We start from the raw sequence: 7,026 nt of genomic DNA, 5'->3' as shown, positions 1-7,026 counted from the left end.
ATAGCAAGGGGGACAACAGAACTGAAGTTGGTTGACAGGGCCAGTGAAGTGATTGGCAGCCAATCCCATGGGCATCTATTCATCCTAAGTGATGTCTACTAGACAGAAAATATGGAGTTACTTACTGCCTTATAGATAAAACAGAAATAGAGCCTAGGGGAGAATAATATTGATTAGGCAAATATATGAGAGACCCTCAACGCATTACCTCATTTGGTACTGTATACCTATCCATCAGTTATGTTAGAAGGTGGAGGAGCGACAGTAAAGGATCCTCCAAACTGAGAAGGCGCTTCGAGACAACAACAAAGCAAGCCATTCCGTACTGTTTACAGAGATTTATTCAGGGTAACTTACCGATGGGGGCGGAATCAGGCAGATGAACACCGTAGGTGCTACACAGTTGTACTCCGCTCAGTCCGGACCTAAACCCACAGCTTTTTTTTTTTTTTTTTTTAAAGATTTTATTTATTTATTTATTTATTTATTTAATTTTTTTTTAAGATTTTATTTATTTATTTGACAGACACAGCGAGAGAGGGAACACAAGCAGGGGGAGTGGGAGAGGGAGAAGCAGGCCTCCCGGTGAGCAGGGAGCCCGATGCGGGGCTCGATCCCAGGACCCTGGGATCATGACCTGAGCCGAAGGCAGATGCTTAACGACTGAGCCACTCAGGCGCCCCTTTATTTATTTATTTGAGAGAGAATGAGAGAGAGAGAGCATGAGAGGGAGGAGGGTCAGAGGGAGAAGCAGACTACCTGCTGAGCAGGGAGCCTGATGTGGGACTCGATCCCGGGACTCCAGGATCATGACCTGAGCCGAAGGCAGTCGCTTAACCAACTGAGCCACCCAGGCACCCAAACCCACAGCTTTCATAGAGCAAGAGGCAGTGTGGCGAGGTCAAAGGGTAGTTACCTGAAGGGTTCCACCCATGTGCCAGTCATCGCTACTGGTTCTCTAAAGTGGTGCATTCCATATGCCACTTTAGGGGAGATCAGAACAAGCCTCCGCCGCCTTCTGGTCAGGGCATACGTTAACCTCCCAGGGGCCTGGAACACATGTCCGCACGAACAAGATGGAGTCCGCGTTGTCAGCACACCTACAAGTTATCTATGCAGTTATTATTATCATTATTATTGTTTCCACCTGCAGAGGTAGGCGTTAGGAGAGTTTAAGTCGTTGCCCGATGTCATTGAGAGTATACAGAAATACAGCATTCAAAATCAATACTCTGTGATTCCAATGTTATGTTCTTTTGAACATGATATTTCATCCAGGTTTGAATAAAAATGGCTTGATTTCTCTTCGGCTTGGAACACTGCAACTATCGCTTCTTAAATGATCAACCCCTCAACAGCAGGATGATTTTTTAAAATCCCTGGTGCTTGTAAGCAAGGAAAAGTTTGGATTGCTAGGTGTGTTTTTTCCCTTCCTACTCTTATGACGGAGTAAGGTTTACTTTTGCTTGAACAGAAGATTAGCAGAGTGGTTGAAGGCATGGGCTGTGGAGTCCGATAAGGCTTCCTTTCTTACCACTGCTTGGCTCTGCATGTCTTTGGCCACAGCGCTGAGATTCTCTAGGCTTCTAGGCTTCTGTTTCCATGTGAGTCAAATGGGCATATTAATAACAGATGCCTCATAGGGTTGTGGTGTGGACTAAATGAAAGATTGAACGTAAAGCACCTAACCCAGGCTCTGCGGGTAATATGTGTCCAATACGTGCTAGCTACCATAATTTTTATTTGCTAACTTACTACGGCTGGCCACCAGCCCCCACAGTCAAGTAATACAATTTTTTAGTATTGATGGGGCCCTACCCACCTGCCCCGCCAAAGTGCGAAGGGTAGGAATTTTGCTCTAATGGGATTTTAAAAGTTATTTTCACCTGTAATGTACTGCAGTGTAAACTCCAACCCACTCCCAGAAGCGCCGCTTAGAATGCGGCATAATTAAAATAAAAGAACAATCAACAGCAGGAATGTTAGCATAAAACCAAGGAAATTATTAAGAACTAAACTGAACAACATCATTAAGAATCACCAGAGGCTTCTATAAATATGTAGGTAGTGTAGGAGTTGAAATAATACGGGAGGGAAACGCACTATAAAAGTATGTTTGTGTCTATAAGCACTGCCGGCCTAAGTCTCTGCAGCTTGTATAACTCAAAGCCGCTTCTTCGACGAGGACCACTTATGATGGTGAATCAAATATTAGGTAACATCATGGCCTGGATTTCAGCAGGTGCTAAAGCACAATTTATGTTTATTCCTATGCTTAAATGTAGGAGTTGAGCCATTAAAACAGCACTCTGCCCCAATACTGAAAAAATAAGGACCCTATAAAAATAACCCATACTTTGTATCCAACGTTTATACTTTCCTTGAGCAGCCAGATTTGATTCATGGTGTAATGAGTCTTAAATTATTACTAACACCAAGTGGAGTCATATTTGAACTATCCTGGCAGGGTAATGGGTCCAAGAACTTACCAGGGCCAAAACTGCAGTGTCACAGTGCTGGAAACCGGGTGAGCTCAGGCAGGGACTTGAGAGTCTTCCAGCATGAGTTTCAGCTTCTGACTTTGCTCCTGCAGACCGATGAGCAGCTCCATGCCAAGGTGGTTCTCCAATCTGCAACTTGAGGAAGTATTCACTTACGTGCTCGGGCTGTGTCTAGAAAGTAACATTTGGCTGTGATTTAAAGAACAGGCAGACGTTTAGCCAGGAAAAACTAAGTGGCGTAAACTTACATGGAGAAGAGCCTTAATGCTGGAAAAACATGGCTGTATTTGATATGACTGAAGTGTGGCACACGACAGAGGAAAGTAGCAACAGGGAAACTTTAAAAACGTAAAGATTGGGGCACCTGGGTGGCTCAGTTGGTTAAGCGACTGCTTTTGGCTCAGGTCATGATCCTGGGGTCCTGGGATCGAGCCCCGCATTGGGCTCTCTGCTCAACAGGGACTCTGCTTCTCCCTTCCCACCGCGCCCCCTCCCCCTGTGCTCTCGCTCTCTCACTCTCAAATAAATAAAATCTTAAAAAAAAAAAGGAGGTAAAGATCCAGTCACAATAGACCATATATTAAAGAACTGAATTTAATCTACATGTAATGAGGACATGCTGGTAGGTTGTGGCCAAGGGAGTGCTTCAATCTGCAGTATGATGTGTAAGAAGCACTTCGGCTGGTGTATGGGGATTGAGTAGAACTCGGGGAGAATAACTGTTCAACGTATGGGCAGAGAGGCTAACATGGTGGCACAAACCGAGGGATGAAAGTGGAGACAGAGGGAAGTGTGCAGCCACTAGGTGAGAATCTAGGAGATAGAATCAAAAAGACTTGCCCATAAGTGAGATGTAGGTGCTAACAAAAGGGAAGTCGTCATAAAGTTTCTTGCTTCAGTGATAGTAAACAACTTTCACTGGGATGGGTAAAATACCAGATTGGGAGATCAAGAGTTCAATAAGGATTTGCTAACCAATGGGCATAAAGTTTTCGTTATGCAAGATGAGTAAGTTCTTGAGATCTGCTGTACAACGTTGTGCTTGTAGTTAACAATACTATACTGTGTTCTTAAAAATTGGTTAAGAAGTTAGATCTCATGTTAGGTGTTCTTACCACATAAAATGAAAGAAAGGAAGAAACAAAGAAGAAAAACAAAGAGTTCAATGTTTAGCAAGTTATTTTGACTTGTGCATGAGGCATTCAAATGGAGATTTCTAGTAGGCCACCATATAAGAGTTTGTAGATGAAAAGAGACCTCTGCACTGCTGTCCTGGTCACATATATGGGTTGCTTCATTATAAGCACTTCTTTGTAGGCTTTATATGCCGAATTTTTTTCCCTAGATCCAAAGAATAAGACAAACACTATTGGAAGCAACATTTCTCAAAATTCAAATGACCAGGTAACCTCTTCAATGACAGGATTCTGAGGACTCCTTGACAGGCTCAGTATGCTGCTTTGCAAAAGCACTGCAAATCATGGTTTGCAAAATAAAACACCAGAGATGCTCTGCTCCTGGATCCTGAGCATTAGAAAATTGTGCTATTCTTGACTCTTTTGGAGATATTATCTTGCCCGAATTTCTGCCCATTGAGTTTTTGGAGCCAAAAATAAATTCCCATTTATAACACGTGTAACACAGGACTAATAAACTAGCACAATAGAAAAGCACGCCTTCCTTTCCTATAGGCCTAAAGAAAAATGAACTGAGCTCAGTTTTTTGAGAGCCATGCTAATTAGACAGCAGGGGTCTCAAGAGACTGCTAAACCATGACCCCGCCTAAACTGCTTATCTTCAAGCACAGGGTAATGGCACAATGGTTCATGAAAGGAAGTCATTTTTGATCAAATTGGTCTTTTTTCTTAGCCCCTCTGCCCAGTGCAAGTGACTTTTTCGTAAGTTCCTACTCCAGAAGTTAAGACTCCATCAACATTACAGTATTAAAGTCTACAGTAATTGATTCTAACTGTTGCAGCCACAAAAATTGCTTTGCTAAGCAAAGGGATTTATAGATTTGGCCACATTTTGTTGTTCGCTGTCCTCGTTTATTACAGATGCATTTTCCTCCCTGTTTTCCAAGATAGAGTGGTTGGAACTGATATGGAAATGGTTTTAGCAATGCATTAGATAAAGAAGAAGAAAAATTTCTCTATAGGACCCATTTAAAAATAGCATTCATTTTTCCCCTCATTTCACAGTAAAATCTTTTCATTGCAAAAAAAAATTTGGGAAGCATAGCAATAAAGAAAAAAGGAAAAATTATTCATCATCATAGTAACAATGATAATATCACCATTTTGGAATTTTTAGAAAATTCTCCTTCTAAAAAAATAGTAAGTTTATATTTAATAAAACTAGAATGAGATGATTTGTGTATGCTGTTTTTCCCTATGTTCTTTAAAATACTTCAAAAACATTATTTTTAGTGTCTGCAAAATAATCAGTTAAATACATGTAAAATGACTTATTAAACATTTTGTTATAATCTCCTACTATTTAGTTTATTTATGAAGGGCTCTTCAAAAGTAAGTTTCCATACTTACATATCTACATTTAAATAATCCATAATTTATTCTAAAATTATTGATTACAAAATTTCTATTAAGAATAATAGGAGGGGGCACCTGGATGGCTCAGGTGGTTCAGACTCTTGATTTCAGCTCAGGTCATGATTTCATGTTCCTGGGATTAAGCCCTACCTCAGTTCCCCACTCAGCAGGGAGACGGCTTGAGATTTTCTCTCTCTCCCTCTCCCTCTGCCCCCCACCCCAGCATATTCTCTCTCTCTCTCTCTCTAAAATAAATAAATAACTCTTAAAAAAAAAAGAAGAGAAAAAGAGAAGCCATGACATCTAGAATTGTATCGATATAATATGAATATACATTTAGAATCTTTTATATATCAAAAAGTGAGCAGGATTAAAAATATTGGACTCATCTAGCAGTGCCTGGGTGGCTCACTTGTTTAAGTGACTGACTCTTGATTTCAGCCCAGGTCATGATCTCAAGGTCAGGAGATCGAGCCCCAAGGGGTCTCAGGACTCTCTCTCCCTCTGCCCCTCACCCCTGCTCACTCTCTCTCTCTCTCAAATAAATGAATAACTAAATAAATCTTTTTAAAAAAGAAATATTGGACTCATCTATATCCTTCTCCCTGGACTATCATTTTTCTGGATAAACCAAACTTTCTGTAACACATTTTTCATAATATAGTAAAATGGTCACATAAAATGCTTACCTATCGGTAGGCCCATGTGGTTCATAAACATTTTAAGATCTTTGCTACATAGTGTTTTGTATTGCAACTGATAATAGCAAAGAATACATACCCATCTTCTAGAAATAAAGTTTTATTTCTCCCTCCAATTGTCCATTTGCATCAATTCATAAAATTCCCTTTACCTATTTTCATGTTATATGAGAATATAGGATCGAGGAGTTTATTATTCTTACAAATGGTAACTTTTATTTCTAACCCAAGAGGGGCTGGGGATGGAGCTACCTCAGTGAAGGGTCACCTTATGAACCAATGGAACATCCTTACATTCTGTCTGAAGTTCCCTGTAAATCCCTGGCTCCTTTAACTTGCTTTCTTTTCACATTCTGGTTTCTGCCATATACACAGAGAAAACTCCTTTCTTACATATGCTGGGAAACTCTGGAATCAGTCTGTAATTTCAATCCCATGACCAGGAATTGAAATATAAAAATGTAGAGATTTCTCATTGTCTGGTCATTTAAGATGTATATGATGATGTGTGTATATCTGATATAATGAAGCAAAAGATCATATTATGGATGTGTAAATGTCCACAACTTTCTCTTCCCTCCCTTTTGCCTACTGACAATAATCCTATATATCTTTCCAAGAGGATTTCTGCTTTTTGTACCACACTTAAGGGGGATTTATAATGGGAAAAGAAGGAAATAGCAGATATGGAATATGAAGGCGAAGATTTAAATCAAAGTGCATAGAAAGCTAAAAGGAAGAGCTATAGAGAAAAGAGTTCTTTTCAGCATTAAGAGAATTGGTGATGGAAATTCAAAGTGTAGGGAAGAAAAGTTGGGGGAGCCCCACAGTTGATACAGATAGAAATAAGTTTTCAAAGATATACTTAACAGATTTTCTCAAATTCTGCATTATTGACATTTTGGACTGGATAATTCCTTGCTGTGGAGGACTGTCACATGCATTGTAGGGATGGTTGCAAGCATCCCTGTGGCCTCTTTCTACTATAAGCCAATGGGAGCCCTCTGGTTGTAACAAACAAAAATGTCTATAGTCAACACTAAATATTCTCTGAGGGGCCAAATTTTCCCTATTTGGAACCACTGCTTAAATAAAAATGTCTTCTCCCCTTTTTCCTGCTCATTACCATCCCTACCCCCAGCTCCCACTACCATCCACCTTTTGCCATTTTTCTCCAGAGACCAAGTAAACATTAAAATTGTTTCGGCAATAGTTTTCTACTGGATTGTTTTTCCTTTGGATTGACTCTATGCAAAAACTGGACTTAAGTGG

Source organism: Leptonychotes weddellii, chromosome 11 (assembly GCF_054177405.1).
Source record: "Leptonychotes weddellii isolate Sample4059 chromosome 11, ASM5417740v2, whole genome shotgun sequence".
NCBI classification, from domain to species: Eukaryota; Metazoa; Chordata; class Mammalia; order Carnivora; family Phocidae; genus Leptonychotes; species Leptonychotes weddellii.
The sequence above is the reverse complement of the archived record's forward strand: the minus strand, read 5'-3'. Positions refer to the sequence as shown.